General features: G+C 57.8%; 1 protein-coding gene across 1 annotated transcript in view; it reads left to right on the forward strand.

Moving 5' to 3' along the window:
- The window catches only part of PWWP2B (PWWP domain containing 2B), a 42705-nt gene extending 26299 nt beyond the window's left edge, over nt 1–16406 (forward strand). Inside the window, exon 3 of the mRNA XM_059852260.1 lies at nt 13899–16406. The gene's annotated coding sequence lies outside the window, so the exon portion shown is untranslated. The remainder of the gene's footprint in view (nt 1–13898) is intronic.
- The last annotated feature ends 3172 nt before the right edge of the window (nt 16407–19578 follow it).

A 19578-nucleotide genomic window follows, 5' to 3' on the forward strand; every position in this document is an offset into this window, starting at 1 on the left:
GTCGGAGCTCTTTTCCAACCTCAGGGATTCTGGGATTCTAGGAGAACTCTCCAGCCCGTGTCTGCCCCCCTGCTCGCAGCCTGCTAACACCAATTTCTGAGGTTCATGGGGCTGTAGCTGCCCCAGGTTTGTTGCGTTCAGAGACCTGAAATCCATGACATTCCCAAGGGAAGGCCATGCTGCATGGCCAGGGCCCAGCTCCATCTCTGCTCTGCTCTGAGGCCCAGCTGGCTCTGGTCAGGCTCCCATGCCAGGCAGAGCCAGCCCAGAGGAGCAGAGGAGCCAAACGTGGTGCAGTGGGGAGGGGCAGTGAGACAGGGGAGCCCCCATGCCTTGGGCCCTGCATGTGCAGAGGCTGCTCCTGCCCAGCAGCCCTGTGTGGAGGGAAAACCAGCAGCTCCTGCACACAGACTGGTGCCCCCTCCTTCGAGCAGGCTGCAGAAGGGCCTGGAGGAAGCTGGTGCTTGGCTGAATTAAACCTGTTCCATAACGTTGCTCCCTGCTGTGCCTGGTCCCAGCCTCATTGCCTGTGCCAGGGGCCTGCTGCTGCTCTCACCAGGGCAGCTTTGCACCCCAATTTAATGCATCCTTGTTCCAAGGTTAAACTGTTCTTCCTGTGACAGATGTTAATTATCAGCTGTAATTAATGGGCTCCCAACCCCCTCCACTACAGATACTGGGGCTGAATTATGACCAGCAGTTCAGAGCAGCCCCTGCACAGTGGTGATGGATGCTCTTTCTTGGTGGTGCCACCAGTGTTTCCTTTATTAGGAACCACCACTGTCTCTCTGGGAAGTGTGGAGCAGCATTCTGTTTGAAAAGCATTTTTTGTGCAGGGCTTTGGGCTTTCCCTTTGCTACAAGTCAGCAAGCAAAACTGTTTACCAGTGCTGCCCTTGCAAAACAGGACCTGCAGCCCTCTGCGTGGGGGTTCAGTGGCTGTGGCCAGATGTCAGGGCCTGCATCCTTTGGGAATTTATGGGGGCAGTAATCATTCCTTCTGGAAGTACTTTGCATCTGCTGCAGAAGAAAAACCCAGACACGTTTCACACCAAAATGGGTTACCCAGACTGCTGTTCCTGCTGGGTTTGGTGAAGCTGAACGTGGAATGTGCAGCGCTCTGGGCAGGGGACACACAGCCCCAGCCCTGTGCCCAGCTCAGACAGCCCTCTCTGTCCCTGTCGCTGTCGCTGTCGCTGTCGCTGTCGCTGTCCCTGTCGCTGTCCCTGTCCCTGTCGCTGTCCCTGTCCCTGTCCCTGACCCTGTCCCTGTCCCTGTCCCTGTCCCTGACCCTGTCCCTGTCGCTGTCCCTGTCCCTGTCCCTGTCCCTGTCCCTGTTGCTGTCCCTGTCGCTGTCGCTGTCCCTGTCGCTGTCGCTGTCGCTGTGGCTGTCCCTGTCAGCGCACAGGGAGTGGCAGGGCTGGTGGCTGCAGCCAGCCCAGGCGGGAGGGACACGGGCGGGCCGGAGCTGCAGCAGCCGCGGTGCCTGCGGGGGAAGGGCTGGGGCTGACGGAACCGAAGGTGCAGCCTGGGCTGCAGAAACCGGCCATAAAGAGAAGTGAGGTCATGCGAGACACATCCCTGACCAATTGTGCTGTTTTCCTGTCTAGAAAATGTGTTCTTGCTGCTCCCATCCGCTGCTGGGGCTGGCGGCAGCGTTGTCCCTGCTGCCAGCACAGGTCCCAGCCATGCCCCCTGTGCCGGCGCTGGCACAGAGTTCAGGAAGCATGCAGAGCTCGGCTCAGGGCCTCAGCTCTTTCCAGAGAGCCCACAGCAGACTCGGGGCCCTGTCACATCACACAGGGGCCCTGTCACATCACATCTTCAGCAAAAACACACTGCCAGAAGGATCAGACAGGATCTCTTAGAAACTTCCGAGTCCCTGAGACATTGAAAGCAACTCTGCAGTATTGCAAATATTAATGTCTACAGTGTCAACATACCCTCCTTGCCCTGAATGGCTTCAAAATACAACAGCAAGCCATCACATTCCTGATGTCTTGGAGAGGAAGTGCCACTTAGGTCAATAAACATTTGTTTGCAGCAGAACTGAAAAGCCATGCAAACACAGGGAGCCTGTTGTTCCAGTGACTAGGGCTTCTGACTGAAAGGCAATAAATGAACCAGAAATCTAGTTTATGCTGTAGAAATTGGGCATTTCAGACATTTTGTTTTGGCCTTTCAATTTCAGTTATTAGGCCCCGTTAACTGAATCCATGTACTGGCAATAATTTGTTGCAATGTTTGCAGTTGTTTCTATCAGAGTGTTCTGGCCAGGTCCAGCTGCAGAGGCAGCACAGCCCCCTGTCCTGGGGAAGCTCAGCACCGCTGGGCTGGATCTCACCCCAGAGGAGATCCTGAGAGCTGGAGGGAGAGAAAAAGGGAGCTGGAGAGGCTGGAGGGCAGCAGGGGAAGGAGTCTATGCTTCTCCAGGGAGGAGACCAAATGATGGGTTTTATCTTTGAGTGTCCCTTTGATGGCCTCGTCTCTCTTGTTTTTCGAAGATGGGAAGTGAATGTCTCTTTGAGACACAGGTTTTAGCCGGGTGGTTTCGTTGTGGGTGCCAGGACTGAGGGGAAGAATTCAGTGAGCTATTGGAATTCTGAGCACCAGCAGTGCTGGTTCCCTCATGACACGTTCTGAGGGGACTCAGGCAGCACAGAAAGGAGCTGTGCTGCAGAAATCCTTGCCTGCATTGTTTGCCGGAGCTCCTCCGAGTGCGGGGAGGGCAAGGGGTCCCGCGGGGTGCCGAGCTGGGCTCCCCTCGACCCTCGGATCTTTTTGTGAGGTCTGAAAGATGTGGCCAGGAGCCCCTTCCTGGGAGGCTGTCGGTGGGACCTGCCCGAGCCCAGGGCGCTGCTGCAGGGCGTCAGGGCACCGCGGGCAGGCTGCGAGCGAGCTGCCAGCCGCGGCAGCCCGTGCCCGGCGATGGAAACCTGACGCTTCCTCAGAGAGGGAATTATGTGGAGAACTAAATTTAGGTGCTGTTGCTTGGGGAGCACGGTAAATGACAGCAGTGAGCTGCTGCTCCACGTGCAGCCCGTGCCGCGCTCCTCCCGGGGCAGCTCTCCGGCCGGCGGCCAGCGGGAAATCCCGCTGGAACCGTCGGGGTGACACGAGCACAGCCCAGATGGAGCTGCCGTAAATCAGGGGCCGAGGGACAGCAGTCCCCTTCCATTAAGGACAAGCAGGAAGGAGCTGCTGGCGGCCGCTGGCCCCGCAGGGAGCTGCCGGTGCCCGTGCCCGTGCCCGTGCCCGTGCCCGAGCCCATGCAAGTGCTGGTGCCCGTGCCGGTGTCGATGCCGGTGCCCTTGCCCGTGCCCGGGCCGTGCCCGTGCCGGTGCCCGTGCCCATGCAAGTGCCGGTGCCCGTGCCGGTGCCGGTGCCCGTGCCCATGCCGGTGCCGGTGCCGGTGCCGGTGCCGGTGCCCGTGCCCATGCAAGTGCTGGTGCCCGTGCCGGTGCCGGTGCCGGTGCCGGTGCCGGTGCCCGTGCCCATGCAAGTGCTGGTGCCGGTGCCGGTGCCGGTGCCGGTGCCCGTGCCCATGCCGGTGCCCGTGCCCGTGCCGGTGCCCGTGCCCATGCCGGTGCCCGTGCCGGTGCCCGTGCCCATGCCGGTGCCGGTGCCGGTGCCCGTGCCGGTGCCGGTGCCCGTGCCCATGCCGGTGCCCGTGCCCATGCCGGTGCCGGTGCCCGTGCCCGTGCCGGTGCCCGTGCCCATGCCGGTGCCGGTGCCCGTGCCGGGCTCGCTCTCGGCGACCCGCGGGCTCCGCAGGCAGCGGCCGGCCGGGCGGGGCCAGCACACGGCCTGGGCTGCGTGGTTCTCCCTGGCCGGGAGCACGGACAGTGTATGTGCAGCTTCGGGAATTGGCAAATGAGGCTGCCAGCTGGCTGTGCTCCGGGCCACCTGGGAGCTCGACCTTGGTCCCAAAACTTTCTGAGGTCCTAACCAGGAAACTTTCTTACCTTGAGCAAAGATTCCCTGCCTCTATGTGCCTCTCTTTCTTTTGGCTCATTTGCCACCCGCTGGACAGGCTGATTGCAGCTGGCCGGGTTTGGGGGCTGTGAATCAAGCAGTGTTTGAGCTGAAGCACACACAGGATTGTTTCATGACCTGGTCATGTTTTCTAGGTAGTTTTCTGGCCAGGAGGGTTGTGCCACACCCAGCAGCGCAGGGGGGCAGTGCAGCTGTCCTGGACCGACTTGGGCAGCTCCAGCAGGAATGCCCCCCAGTCCCCACAGGAACACAGTCTGTGATGGAGTCAGTGATGGCAGGTGCTGCAGGAACAGAGTCTTTTGAAAGGGAAAAGAAGATCTCCTCTCTCAGTCCTGCCCACCTGAGCCCTGCTGCAGCAGTAATGAGGTGGGACGTGCTGAGAGGCCAGGCTGATGAGAGGTGCATAAGCTGCTAGCAGGACATCCTTCCTGATGTGCCACGATTGGAAATCCACTTGCTCCAGTGTAATCTGGCTTTGCTAGCAGGGATGGCTTTCCTGACAGTGGCCTTGGTTTTCAGCCTGAGAAGTGGAATGAGTGGGGTTTGAGCAGCTGTGGCTGTCCATCCGTCACGTGTCCACCTGTGACACCTCGGTAGCTGGCTCCCAGGGCACCCTCCTTGTGCTCTGTCAGTCTGAGCCCCTTGGGAGCACTGGTTGGTGGCACCCCAGGACACCTCTGTGCTTTAAACCCCACCGGTGACGTGTGGGGCTCCACAGGAGGATGGAGGGGCTGCACTCATGCCAGACTGCACAGCCACGGAGTCGCCGCTGAGTCACACCAGGTGCAGCTCTGGGATCCGGGCCCTGACCCCTCCCAGAGCAATCAAACCTCACCCAGAGGGAGCAGAGTTCTTCTCCCCCCAGCCTTAACCTCTTCTCGCTTGGCACAGACAAGTCCTGTTGCCCTGACTGGCAATAAGAAGGGCAGAGGAGGGGCTGGGTGGCTGGAGGCAGCTGAGTGGTGCCCGTGGGAGCAGGGACTGGGGCTCTTGCCCCGGGCTGGGTGGGAAGCTGCACTCCGGGGTCTGCAGCAGAGGCCCCCGGCTGTGGGGCTGGAGACAGGTGGGCTGGGGATGCCATGGGGCTGTGGGAGGTGCATGGGGAAGAACCCTGGGAGTTTGTGTCCAAACAGTCAATGGCACCACAGAGCAAACGCAGCTCAGCAGAGACCAGCTAATCTGGAAAGGGAAACTGTGCTTACAAACAGAAATTCATGGCAAACAGAAAAGCATCAGCTGTGTGTGACAGGAAGGTCAGGGATGAGCCACCTGAGCTACAAGAACACAGTATGACCAAGGTCCGTGCTCCTGCTAGGGACTGGGCCCTGGGAATCTTGGCCTGGAAGTTTCCAAGGGGGAAAGTGTTACTCTCTTTAGTTCCTTGAGTCGGTAGAGGAGAAGTTTCATGAAGTTGAGGACCACATTTGAGAGCTGATCTCTGCTGGATCTGAATCTGATGGGCAATATGTTCCTGGCCACTAGTGCATTGCTGGCTGCCTTGTGTTCCCTGTCATCTGTGGCAAGCACAGCTCTTAGGCTTAAGAAAAGGAATTGGAGAAGAAATAAAAAGACATTTCTATGCATCAACAATGCAAAGTTTTCCTTTGAAAGAATCCAGGCAGTGGCCTGTCTCCTGCTTTGAAAGGGAAGTTTTCCTTCCTCAAGCAAGCAGTGGATCCCAGGGCTCCCACTACCACCCTGAGGGCAGGGTGCTGTGTCTGGGCTGGCTGGGGGTCTCGGGGCCATCACAGCAGCTCTCCCCTCCGTGGCCCCGCTGCTGCTTCCAGCTGGGGTCCCCAGGATTGCCCCTCACCCATGGAGCACGCTCCTATGGGCTGCTGGAATGGGGAGCCCGTTTTCTGTTTGGTGGTGTTCTTATCTGGGGCTGTCTCACAGCACCCCGTGTGCTTTGGGTGACTCATGGCTGCACTGCAACAGACAAAGGGAATACAAAGGACAAACAGGAGGTGGTAACCCATGTGTGAATGGGGAGAGGAAAGGAGAGTTTGCTGACCAGGCAGGGTGAGTGCCAGGGTGATAGGAATAAGCCTGTGCTTGTTCTGCATCTGGATGAGGCAGCTCGAGAATTCAAGGATTGTTTTAATATTCTGTGTCCTTTTATTTTGCCACTGCTTGGTTTTTTTTGGGGTTTTTTTTCATGAGATTTGAGGTTTCATCTGTCCAGGAACTCAGTATGGAAACTATAAATAGCTGTGACAGGGTCTGAAAGCTGAGCGAGTGAAAGCAGAGGAGATTTATGGTTAAACCCTTGGCTGCTTGTGAGCACTGCCTGTATTGCAGTGCTGTAAAGCCATCCAGCAGGAGCTGCATTCTGTGCAGCTCCCGGGGTGCAGTCCAGGGAGAAACCACACACTGACACTCAAGCTCGCTCCTTCTCCACTTGTGAGAAGTGGGGGACAGGCCACCACTCCCAGTACTCATATTCCAGCATCCAGAGGTCAGGAGTAGGCTTTGACATCTCCTGTTTGGCCTGGTGGGGATAAGTTCTGTGCTTATCACACGTGTGCACTGCCCAGTGCACAGACTGTGCTTTGTTTCCCACGGAGGGATGGCTGCTGGAGGGATCCACGGGATCCTCCTGGTGCCCGGGCACAGCTCTTGGGGTTTGGGCCAGGCCCTGCCGTGCTCTGCTCTTTGCCCATCTCTGTCCCTGCAGTGAGCCCAGCAGGACGGGCAGTATGGCCATGGCTGACTCCTCTGCAGAATAGGGGCCCTGAAGTCTGAGTCATCCTCTCTGCAAATCCATCAGTTGCACACAGAAATGTCTATTTCAAAACAGGCTGTGGGCACTTGGAAAGGGAAAGGGACTGTCTTTTATGAAGCTGTTTGTTTATTCATGCATGAGGTTTATTTGTCCCCTGGGTTTATCCCAGGCCATACCCTCCCTGTTTGTTGCCATTTGCCACCAGGTGTTATATTTAGCCACTCGTATGTGATGGCAATTACACTGTGGCTACTGCTTCCAGCAGTGGCAAGCACTGCTTCTAAACAGCACAGCCCCTGAGACGTACGAGGGTATGGGGAGCTCTGTGGTTTGGGGGAAAGCTGCAGCTCTGCCTTTCACTCGGGAGTTTCCTCGTCCCTTGCTCGAGGCTGGGTGATCTGCCATAGCAATTCCTGAGCAGCCTGGAGCTGGACCTGAGACCTGTGGCTGCTGGGGTTCAAAGCACACACTTTCAGAGGACATCAAAAGAGAGATTTTTCTAGCAATAAAAACCAGAGTAACCATCCCTCTCCACAGTACCAGGAATGTGAGACTGCAGTGTTTGCTTTCTTTAGGATTAGTTTTCCATACTGGTAGGATGTGTAAACAGACACACCAGGCACCTGGGCCACACGCTGCACAAGTGTGACCGTCCCACTGCTGAGCACACGTGTGCTCTGCACACTCAGCTTGGGATCTGCTTCGTGCCAAGCCAGCAGTGTGCATGAAGTTACAGAATAACCCAAAAGGCATGGGAAGTTGGTATTTATGAGCCCTGAGGCTGCTCTCCCACATGTGACACTGGCTGTGCTGCAGAGTTGTGCACCAGACCCTCCTGCCTGGGCAGAGACTCAGTGCTGGAGACAATAATAATAATTAACAATAATAATAATAATAATAGCACCCAGCAGTTTTTATTGAAAGGCCACATACAAATGCAAGGGTCAGTATGTTTAGAACTCATAGAAGAAATGTTCTTCTCATAGACTGTTGTATCCCTTTGGAATTCACGTACAGAGAAGATTTAAGCACATAGCTTGGCTAGGATGAAAATAAAGTCTTTGGCAGGATCACTGTGTGTCCATTTATAGCATCTGGGGCTGTGCAGGCTCTGGCCAGTTGTATCTGCTTAACCAAAGAGTGCACACCGGGCCGAACAGGATGGGCAGGGCACGGGGGCAGGGTGGGCAGGGAGCCAAACCTGACTCGGGCAGCTGGGGCCACCGTGGAAGCACCGCCAGTCCTCAGGGAAGGTGTAGGCAGAGACCAGGAAAATCGTTGGGTCGTGGCTTTTTGGTAAGGGTGAAAAGAGAAAAAGGAAAAGACCCAACTGCGTTATTTCTGGTCGCTCATCTCCGTGGCATTTACAGCCTGGGAACGGCCGCACGGCCAAGCGCATCCCAGCGCAGCCTCTGCCCCGCCCACGGGAGCATCATCATCATCATCCTCCTCCTCCTCCTCTCCTCCTCCTCCTCTCCTCCTCCTCCTCCTCCTGCTCCCCGTGAGCCGCTCCTGCCGGGCACACCGAGTGCTGAGGAGCAGGAGGGAGCCTGACTGGTCCTTCCCCAAGGAGGGTTGTACTTGCAGTGAAGTCATTGGTTTTGTTACAAAAAAAAGGAATAAATCTGCTGTTCTGCTTTTGTCCACAGTCCACACCATAAAAATATCCAGCTGATATACAAGAAAATATGGCTTAACATGTCCAGAGCAGTGTGACACATCAAACCCCCTTTGGGAAGGGAAGGGTGTCCCGAGGGCTCCCCACAGCCCTGTCAGCTCCTTGGCCTCTCGGGTTTCTTTAGCCCCCTCGTGAGGGGGGACAGACACCCACGAGGCACACAGGAAGCTCCAGCTCATGTCAAGTTCAAGAAATTTTGATGAATAAAAAGAAAAGCTTGGGAAATCCACAGGCTTGCCAGGGTGGCTGGTGACCAGGTCAGCCCTGCCCAAGTGCCCAGCTGGACTCACCAGGACAGGGCACAGTGCTGTCCCTACCCCTGCACCCAGCCTGGCACTGTCCCTGCTGCAGACTGGGGAGACTGGCATAACATTTCTGAAATTAAACAGGCTTTGGGCTTCAAACAGTGGAATGGCCCTTGTGCCTTGAGCTGGCAGTGCTCCTGGCCCTGGCTGGTGGCAGAGGGGACAGAGCGGGGCCCTGCAGTGTCCCCAGTGCTGCCTGTGCCCCACAGCACACACAGACCCACAGCCAGTGCCACCCACCCTGCCGGAGCACTGGGGAGCTGAGGTTGTGTAGGGCCTGTGGGGTGCTGCTCCAGCCTGCTGGGTTGGTTGTCTCAGCCACCCCTGGCTGTCCAGCTGGTCTTGGGAGTCATTACTAGTGGGTGATTGGTGCTGTGGTGTGGCTGCCTTCTGGGTTTGCAGTAACACCCAGCTGAAGGCCTAAACCGGGATTTCTGTGGAATCAGGGAGTCCAAAACCTGCTCACAGGCCACATGAAAAGGCAGGATGGACTCAGAGCCCAGGTTAGATTGAGGGGTTGGCTTTGCACTCTTCAGGAGCACTTTATTTCCTCCTGGCCTCCTGCCTCCTCTTCCGATCCATAACATCAAATGTTTTGAAGAAGGAAAAGATGATCCAGTTCACCTCATCTCAGTGAAGTTGTTGTTTACAAGTACAGAGACAAGACGGCTGCATGGAAGGGTCCCAAAACTCCAGTTCCTTGCAATAAAAATAGAATTTAGGGGACTTGCTGTGTAAAGTTGTTTTTGATAGCTATAAAAAGAAAATAGAAATGTTTCCTTTTGGTACATCTGCATCCTTCCCACTAAATAAGTGATTTCCTTCTCTCCTTGCTGATTAGGAAGCTCTCCTCTGGAGGTTGGCTTTGATGTCTCAGGAAAAGAAAAATCAAATTAGCAAATCTACAGGAAAGAATTAGCATAGCCCCATTCCCTGGGCCTGGAATGAGGGATTAACCCTCTGCCTGATTCCTGCTGGCTTCAAGAAGGCCAAGGAAACAGGAGTGTAGTTGGCTTAGAGCTCCCCAAGGCCAGAACACCGGGGTGATCAGGAATGCACCACTGCTCCAAGCCATGCCCCAAGCATCCCCCTGCACATCCTGCACATCCCCCTGCACTCCCTGCACACCCTGCACATCCCCCTGCACATCCCCTGCACTCCCTGCACACCCTGCACATCCCCTGCACATCCTGCACATCCCCCTGCACACCCTGCACATCCCCTGCACATCCTGCACATCCCCTGCACACCCCCTGCACACCCTGCACATCCCCTGCACACCCTGCACATCCCCCTGCACATCCTGCACATCCCCTGCACATCCTGCACACCCTGCACACCCCCTGCACACCCTGCACATCCCCTGCACATCCTGCACATCCCCCTGCACATCCTGCACATCCCCTGCACACCCTGCACTCCCTGCACACCCTGCACATCCCCTGCACAGCCTGCACATCCCCTGCACACCCTGCACACCCTGCACACCCTGCACATCCCCCTGCACATCCTGCACATCCCCCTGCACTCCCTGCACATCCCCCTGCACTCCCTGCACATCCCCTGCACACCCTGCACATCCCCCTGCCCACCCTGCCGAGGGCAGCCCCAGCCCCCTGCCCCAGGGCACAGCACGCACCCTCTGTGGGCTGGCACAGGGCATCACTCTCTACTCCTGGCTGTGTTTTGGGGCAGAAAAGAATTCCCACTCAGATTTGTGTGAAACCAGGATTGTCCTTGACAGCCAAGCCCTCGTCGGGTGCCCAGGGCTGGCTGCACCACATCCCCGTTTCCAGCCACACTGCTGGGACTGATCCCCGGCCCTGCCGTGGGCTGGCAGGGACAGCAGGAGCCCATCAGCCCTCCCGAGCCAGGCAAGGGCAGCACACTCAAGGTCTGTGTGCGAGCACTGCTCTTCCATTCCCTCTCATTAAGCAAAGCCTCTGCCTTGTTTACCTGAGCTATAAATAGTTTTCCCGTGTCTGCATTTGCTCTCGCTGTGGTCACTGACAGACAGAGTTGGGGTTTGCGATGGGGTTTTAAACCTGACGGGGTTTTTGCCTATTGCTGGTGTCAGAAGGGAGTGCAAAACCAGATTAAATAGATGGAGATTAAACAGAGAGCTGTAGAAATGCGTCTGAAAACAGTCCCTGGGCTGTTGGGGCAGCAGTAACGCACGGGGCAGCGCGGGCTGTGACCGCCGCCGGTGGCAGATGGGGCGTGCACGGTCCCTGCCTCGGGCGGCACCTCCAGGACCCTGCTGGCCCCTCCAGGACCCTGCTGGCCCCTCCAGGATCCTGCTGGCCCCTCCAGGACCCTGCTGGCCCCTCCAGGACCCTGCTGGCTGGCCGGCAGCTCTGCTCGCTGACCCACAGCTGCTCTGGCCGCCGGCCCACGCAGGAGGCCCCGGGCGCTGCAGACCCCCCTGAGCCGGGTGCAAGCAGCGGCTGTGGCTTCGGGGCTGCTCTGCATCCTCTGCCTTCCCGCTGGCTCTGCCCCAGCGCCTGGCAGGCTGCACAGCGCGGAGGGAAGGGGAAAGGGAAGGTCCCGGGGCGGAGGAGGCCGAGGCCGATCCCGGCACACGGGGCCGTGCCTGAGCAGGGCACAGGAATTTTGGCTGATCGGCGCTGCTGGGCGGGGGAGCCCCTGGACGGGCCCGGGTAGGGAATCAGCGTGTGGGTAATTCCCTGTCAGGGATTAGGAGCACGTAGGGGTGGAGTCATGGAACATGTGGAGAGCGGCACACTGGCTGGAAAACCTGCTTGGCAAGAAATAACCTTGGGCTGCTGGAGGTGGATCTTTGGGAAGTGCCATTCATGGATTAGGGCTCTGTGAACAGACTCCTTTGTCTGCAGAAATGACTGCTGATAATGGAGATATTCCCCTCCCTCTTGGGTGTGTGTGTAAGCACCACTGATGTGTTTGCACTGCCTGCTGGAAACAGACCCACGTTCAGCATGTGTGTCCTGGCGCTGCCAGCCCTTCGCTTCCCCACGGCACTCACCTGCACCTCCCTGCCACCTCCCTGCCACCTCCCTGCCGCCTCCCTGCCGCCTCCCTCCCTCTGTGACTCATGAACCATTTCTGCAAATCCCAGCAGCAGGAGGGAGGAGAAAACCCCAGGGCGCACCGAGGGGCCCGCCTCTTCCTACAGATGTCCCCGAACCTGCAGTGCCAAACACACCTGCCATGAGTCACCCTGGAAAGCTTTCCATCCACACTCATTCACAGGAAGAGAGGTGATCAGTTTGGCTACAGCTTGGCACAAATGTTTCACAAATAAAGGCTTTGGCATTTACTATCATCCAGGAGTTTGTTGAGGGACACTATATGACACATGGGGAACTGGAAACTTTTAAATATGGTGAGTCTTAGGAAAATTAGGGAAGTGTTTCCTGGGGGAATTTTTAACTTGTTCTCCTGGTCTCTTGGAGCCCTTTTAAGCACTAGAAGGAGCTCTAAGGTCTCCCTGGAGCTTTCTCCTGTCCAGGCTGAATAGCCACAGCTCTCTCAGGCTGTCTGGTGTCTGCGTTGTCTGGTGACATCTTGAGTTTTTCTTTAGTAATTTAATTTATCCCTTCAGATTTGCCCAGCCAACCCAGGTTTCTCAGGTACTCTGCCCTCGAGAGTGTGAGTAATCCCTGCCACTGCTCCCTGTGCAGCCACAGAGCAGATGAGCTCACACTGAGCACCCTGAGTTCCCATGACAGCCCTGACTCCTCACAGCTCTGTCACATTTCCACACAGCACTGTGGCAAAATCCACGTTTCTCTGCCACGGCTGGTTTTAGTCACTTGTGATGATGTGAAATTTACCCTCTGAGCACAGCAGGCACTGGTGGGCAGGAGGGCAGCAGCCAGGGTTCCCAAGCCCTGGGGCCACCTGCTCCAATGCTGCTGGGGGCTGGCGGGCACCAGGCTGTCCCAAATCCATCCTGATCCCATCCCCATCTCATCCCGATCCCATCCCTATCCCATCCCAATCCCATCCCGATCCCATCCCGATCCCATCCCGATCCCATCCCAATCCCATCCCAATCCCATCCCAATCCCATCCCAATCCCGTCCCAATCCCATCCCAATCCCATCCCAATCCCATCCCAATCCCATCCCGATCCCATCCTGATCCCATCCCGATCCCATCCCAATCCCATCCCAATCCCATCCCGATCCCATCCTGATCCCATCCCGATCCCATCCCAATCCCATCCCAATCCCATCCCGATCCCATCCCAATCCCATCCCAATCCCATCCCAATCCCGTCCCAATCCCATCCCAATCCCGTCCCGATCCCATCCCAATCCCATCCCAATCCCATCCCGATCCCATCCCAATCCCATCTCAATTCCATCCCAATCCCATCCCAATCCCATCCTGATCCCATCCCCATCCCATCTCAATTCCATCCCAATCCCATCCCAATTCCATCCCAATTCCATCCCGATCCCATCCCAATCCCATCCTGATCCCATCCCCATCCCATCCCAATCCTATCCCAATCCCATCCCAATTCCATCCCGATCCCATCCCAATCCCATCCCATCCTGATCCCATCCCCATCCCATCCCAATCCCATCTCAATTCCATCCCAATCCCATCCCATCCTGATCCCATCCCCATCCCATCCCAATCCCATCTCAATTCCATCCTGATCCCATCCCCATCCCATCCCAATCCCATCCCAATTCCATCCTGATCCCATCCCAATTCCATCCCGATCCCATCCCAATCCCATCCCCATCCCATCCCAATCCCATCCCAATCCCATCCCAATTCCATCCCAATCCCATCCCAATCCCATCCTGATCCCATCCCCATCCCATCTCAATTCCATCCCAATCCCATCCCAATTCCATCCCAATTCCATCCCGATCCCATCCCATCCTGATCCCATCCCCATCCCATCCCAATCCCATCCCAATCCCATCCCGATCCCATCCCCATCCCATCCCAATCCCATCCCAATTCCATCCCAATTCCATCCCGATCCCATCTCAATTCCATCCTGATCCCATCCCAATCCCACCCCAATTCCCAGTGTCCCTGAGCTGACTGAGGGAGTTGTGGCTCACGTTTGCAAATATTTAGTCTTTAGTTTCAACCTCCTGGATGCATATTTCTTAAAATCTTTATGTTTCATCAAGCTAACTCTGAGTGTTGCCTTTCCTTGGGTTTAATTTAATTCCTGCTTTTAGCTTTGTGTTTTGTAGTTACCTCACCTGCAGGAGAAAGGCTGCAGGAGGACAATGCCTGGAGGAAACATCCAGCATCCAGCAGCAGGAGCCACCTCTCTGCCCTGACACAGCATCCCTGCAAGGGCCACTGGCCACCTCCTGGGACAGAGGAGAAAGTCACAGCAAGTCTCAGATTTTTCTGCAAGATAAAAGCAGACAGATTAACAACATCTTCAGAGAGAGGGAAAAAAAGGAGCTGCATAACATATAATTCAGGGATGAAGTTAAGTCTGGATGTGAAAACGAGAGCTGAAGGCTCTGCGAGGCTCATCTGTCACTGAAACCCTGCTGGTGACTAAGGAAAATGTCCAACCCAGAAATGTAAAAGTCATGAATCATTCCTGAAAGTCAGAAAATGTTTCCTAACTTGTATGACTTCAGACAGCCCTCAGCATCCTGTTTGCCCCTGGCCTTTGTTCCAGGGCAGTGACTCAGGATCCATGGGGAGAGTCACCCCAAGAGTATGGAGGCACAGAGCTTAGCTTTGAAACACTCTCCAAGGGGAGACAGGGTTTTTTCCAAAGTGTCCGTGTGTGCTGCTGCTTGCCTGTCACTCGTCTGGGAGAGGAGGGATATCCATCCCCTTATTCCCCAGGGCCCTGGCACGTGGCTGCTGAGGTTGGCACGGCACCAGTGAGGAGCAGCAGGTACTCACTGGGCACTGCCACACCCCAGCATGATCCCCACTGCCAGGCACAGGGTTAGCTCACTTGTACAGGTATTTTTATGGGAGTACATGTATATACACAGACAGACAGAGCAGTGTTTGTGTGCATCTACATGTATGTATAGCTCGCTGTGGTTTTACAGAAAAATGTGAGAGTTCCTGGCCACAGTGACTTTGCAATTTCAAATATCCCTGTTCAGAGATGGAGGAAATAACTTATGACTAATTTGATTGGAGCAGATTGGGACTTGAGTTCCCTGCAGGAGTTCTGGGAGTCAGGATTGGCTCAGGGGGTCTGTTCCTCCCCTGCAATCCACACTGAGATGGTTCAGACCTGCAAAGGAGAAATCACTGGTGGGAACTTGGGCACCAGCCCAGTGTCTCTCTCCTTCCCAAGGCCACAGGCTGCAGCATCAAATAACCCCTAAAGCAAAGGCACCTCTTCTCTTGGTGGTTGTCAGTATTTCTTCCCTCATGCAGAGCCCTAGAAATTCTCCACTGCAGCCAGATGAATTCAGGCTGCTGAGAACACTCCTGCGTCTTGTGGGAGCCTTGGACCCACAGGATCTGGGAATCCCAGAGCAAAATCCAGCGACTGCCCATCCATTGGGGAAAATCTGGTGTATCATGATGACCCCAGCTGAGGGGAGCCTCAGGCTGTGCTGGGCTCCCCATTTCCAGGCACCCTGGCTTTACAAATGCCAAGGAACTGATACTAATTATGGAATTGTGCTTTATAAGAGATGCAAAAGGAGGTGATTCCTGCCTCGTCCTTCAGGTTGAGAAGTAATTGCTTCACAAAACAGATCCTCCCCTGGGATTCACTCATGCATTTCCATTTGCTGCAGCTGCAGGAAGACCCAGCAGCTTCAGTGGTGCTGCACAGCCCCAGAACCAGCACGTGGGGAATTCTCATCGTGGGGCTCCTGGCAGCCCCCCAGCACAGCCCACCTGCTGATCCACCTTCATTGCCCCCAAAATGATCATTTTCCTCCTGCTCCCAGCACGACCCCTGGTTTTAGCTAAGAAAGCCTTTCCTGGGTTCTTAGCTAAGATCCCTGGAGCCCCTACCCGCTCCAGGGCGGCTGCAGGGCCCCGGGCTGTTGGCAGGTGATGGAGCTGCCTGGTCAGTGTGGGTGGGTGGGAAAGGTCCCTGTGTGCAGGGGGGAGCAGGCAGAGCCCCAGTGCAAAGCTGTGTTTGGGCTGAGAGGTGCTGACCCCCTCATTGCCCCCCGGCCCCACACGGACACCAGCCTCGGGCTGGCACAAATGTCAGCAGAACTTTCACACACGGCTGGCAGGGTGAAGCGTCCTCCGGGGGAATTAATTAGAGGGAGTGTGGAGGCAGTGACCATGATGTGCAGATCAGGATGAGTCAGAGCCGGGGAGAGATGAGTTCTGTGCTGCTGCAGTGCAGGCACAGGCTGCTGGGGTCAGGGGCTGGGCGGGATGGGGTGAGCCAGGGGCACCGCGAGGGCTCCTCCATCGGCTCCCTCCAGCCATCTGGAGATCTGCTCCATCCTTTGTGTGAGGAATAGGGGATTCTTGCCTTCCCACCGGCTTTTACCTGATGGTTTATTGTCATGCAAGGAGCCATTGCTCATTGAGGTTTCTACATCGAGAAATGCAAATTTCATTTCTTGTGGGAGACAGTTAAAAAATGCTCCTCAACAGTTACCCTTGTTAATAGCTCTTTAATTCTCTAATGAATATTTATGAATGGTTGCCTGAAAGCAATGAACCTTGGACTGGATAGACTGATACTGATTGTGCTTGAAATTAAAAGAACAGTGATTTTTTTTCTCTTTTGGTGGAAAAGCTGAACAAGAGGAAGACAGCCCCATATTCAGAGTGGAGTTTTTAAATTATGGCAGGTAATGGATTATTGAAACATCTCTTACCACAGAAGTGCCTTAAGGACAGTGATTTGGTGGCATAGCAGCAGTGTGTGCCCATTTTGGGGACCCAGTTGTGTCCCTGCACCCCCAGGCAGCCCCACTTTTCCCCTGCAGAGACCCCCTCCCTGTCAGAGCCCTGTCCTGCTGAACTCTCAGTGCTGCTGCTGCCAGCCCCTGCAGGTTACCTTGTGACAGGCCATAAAACCTGAGGGTTCAGGCACTGGGGCCCTGTCTTTGGCTTGTGGGCTGTGACTCCTTACCCAGAGCCCAAGGTTCTCATGGCACCGTGCTCCCAGATGAGTTGTTTCTTGTCTGACTGCATTTCCAGTGGACTGTGGAAATCTCCTTATTAGTGTGACAGTGGCACATCCCCATGGCTGTGATTCCTGCCTGCCATGCCCTGGGCTGAGGCTTGGCACTGAACACAGCCCCTGAGCTCAGGACAGTGACCCAGCCCCAGGAGCACAGCCCCTGAGCTCAGGAGAGTGACCCAGCCCCAGGAGCACAGCCCCTGAGCTCAGGGCAGTGACCCAGCCCCAGGAGCACAGCCCCTGAGCTCAGGGCAGTGCCACAGCCCCAGGAGCACAGCCCCTGAGCTCAGGGCAGTGACCCAGCCCAGGAGCACAGCCCCTGAGCTCAGGACAGTGCCACAGCCCCAGGAGCACAGCCCCTGAGCTCAGGGCAGTGTCACAGCCCCAGGAGCACAGCCCCTGAGCTCAGGGCAGTGTCACAGCCCCAGGAGCACAGCCCCTGAGCTCAGGGCAGTGACCCAGCCCCAGGAGCACAGCCCCTGAGCTCAGGGCAGTGACCCAGCCCCAGGAGCACAGCCCCTGAGCTCAGGGCAGTGACCCAGCCCCGGGAGCACAGCCCCTGAGCTCAGGAGTGACCCAGCCCCAGGAGCACAGCCCCTGAGCTCAGGGCAGTGACCCAGCCCCAGGAGCACAGCCCCTGAGCTCAGGGCAGTGCCACAGCCCCAGGAGCACAGCCCCTGAGCTCAGGGCAGTGCCACAGCCCCAGGAGCACAGCCCCTGAGCTCAGGGCAGTGCCACAGCCCCAGGAGCACAGCCCCTGAGCTCAGGGCAGTGACCCAGCCCCAGGAGCACAGCCCCTGAGCTCAGGGCAGTGACCCAGCCCCAGGAGCACAGCCCCTGAGCTCAGGGCAGTGACCCAGCCCCAGGAGCACAGCCCCTGAGCTCAGGGCAGTGCCACAGCCCCAGGAGCACAGCCCCTGAGCTCAGGGCAGTGCCACAGCCCCAGGAGCACAGCCCCTGAGCTCAGGAGTGTGACCCAGCCCCAGGAGCACAGCCCCTGAGCTCAGGGCAGTGACCCAGCCCCAGGAGCACAGCCCCTGAGCCCAGGGCAGTGACCCAGCCCAGGAGCACAGCCCCTGAGCCCAGGGCAGTGCCACAGCCCCAGGAGCACAGCCCCTGAGCTCAGGGCAGTGACCCAGCCCCAGGAGCACAGCCCCTGAGCTCAGGGCAGTGCCACAGCCCCAGGAGCACAGCCCCTGAGCCCAGGGCAGTGACCCAGCCCCAGGAGCACAGCCCCTGAGCCCAGGGCAGTGCCACAGCCCCAGGAGCACAGCCCCTGAGCCCAGGGCAGTGACCCAGCCCAGGAGCACAGCCCCTGAGCTCAGGGCAGTGCCAGAGCCCCAGGAGCACAGCCCCTGAGCTCAGGGCAGTGACCCAGCCCCAGGAGCACAGCCCCTGAGCTCAGGAGAGTGACCCAGCCCCAGGAGCACAGCCCCTGAGCTCAGGGCAGTGACCCAGCCCCAGGAGCACAGCCCCTGAGCTCAGGAGAGTGACCCAGCCCCAGGAGCACAGCCCCTGAGCTCAGGGCAGTGTCACAGCCCCAGGAGCACAGCCCCTGAGCTCAGGGCAGTGTCACAGCCCCAGGAGCACAGCCCCTGAGCTCAGGAGTGTGACCCAGCCCCAGGAGCACAGCCCCTGAGCTCAGGGCAGTGACCCAGCCCCAGGAGCACAGCCCCTGAGCTCAGGGCAGTGACCCAGCCCCAGGAGCACAGCCCCTGAGCTCAGGGCAGTGACCCAGCCCCAGGAGCACAGCCCCTGAGCCCAGGGCAGTGCCACAGCCCAGGAGCACAGCCCCTGAACTCAGGACAGTGCCACAGCCCCAGGAGCACAGCCCCTGAGCTCAGGGCAGTGCCCCAGCCCCAGGAGCACAGCCCCTGAGCCCAGGGCAGTGCCACAGCCCCAGGAGCACAGCCCCTGAGCTCAGGGCAGTGACCCAGCCCCAGGAGCACAGCCCCTGAGCTCAGGACAGTGCCACAGCCCCAGGAGCACAGCCCCTGAGCTCAGGGCAGTGACCCAGCCCCAGGAGCACAGCCCCTGAGCTCAGGACAGTGTCACAGCCCCAGGAGCACAGCCCCTGAGCCCAGGAGTGACCCAGCCCCAGGAGCACAGCCCCTGAGCTCAGGAGTGACCCAGCCCCAGGAGCACAGCCCCTGAGCTCAGGGCAGTGACCCAGCCCAGGAGCACAGCCCCTGAGCTCAGGAGAGTGACCCAGCCCCAGGAGCACAGCCCCTGAGCTCAGGAGTGTGACCCAGCCCCAGGAGCACAGCCCCTGAACTCAGGACAGTGCCACAGCCCCAGGAGCACAGCCCCTGAGCTCAGGGCAGTGCCAGAGCCCCAGGAGCACAGCCCCTGAGCTCAGGGCAGTGCCAGAGCCCCAGGAGCACAGCCCCTGAGCTCAGGGCAGTGACCCAGCCCAGGAGCACAGCCCCTGAGCTCAGGCCAGTGCCACAGCCCCAGGAGCACAGCCCCTGAGCCCAGGGCAGTGACCCAGCCCAGGAGCACAGCCCCTGAGCTCAGGGCAGTGACCCAGCCCCAGGAGCACAGCCCCTGAGCTCAGGACAGTGACCCAGCCCCAGGAGCACAGCCCCTGAGCTCAGGGCAGTGCCACAGCCCCAGGAGCACAGCCCCTGAGCTCAGGGCAGTGACCCAGCCCCAGGAGCACAGCCCCTGAGCTCAGGGCAGTGCCACAGCCCCAGGAGCACAGCCCCTGAGCTCAGGGCAGTGCCACAGCCCCAGGAGCACAGCCCCTGAGCTCAGGGCAGTGC

This window comes from Haemorhous mexicanus, chromosome 7 (assembly GCF_027477595.1).
Source record: "Haemorhous mexicanus isolate bHaeMex1 chromosome 7, bHaeMex1.pri, whole genome shotgun sequence".
Classification (NCBI taxonomy): domain Eukaryota; kingdom Metazoa; phylum Chordata; class Aves; order Passeriformes; family Fringillidae; genus Haemorhous; species Haemorhous mexicanus.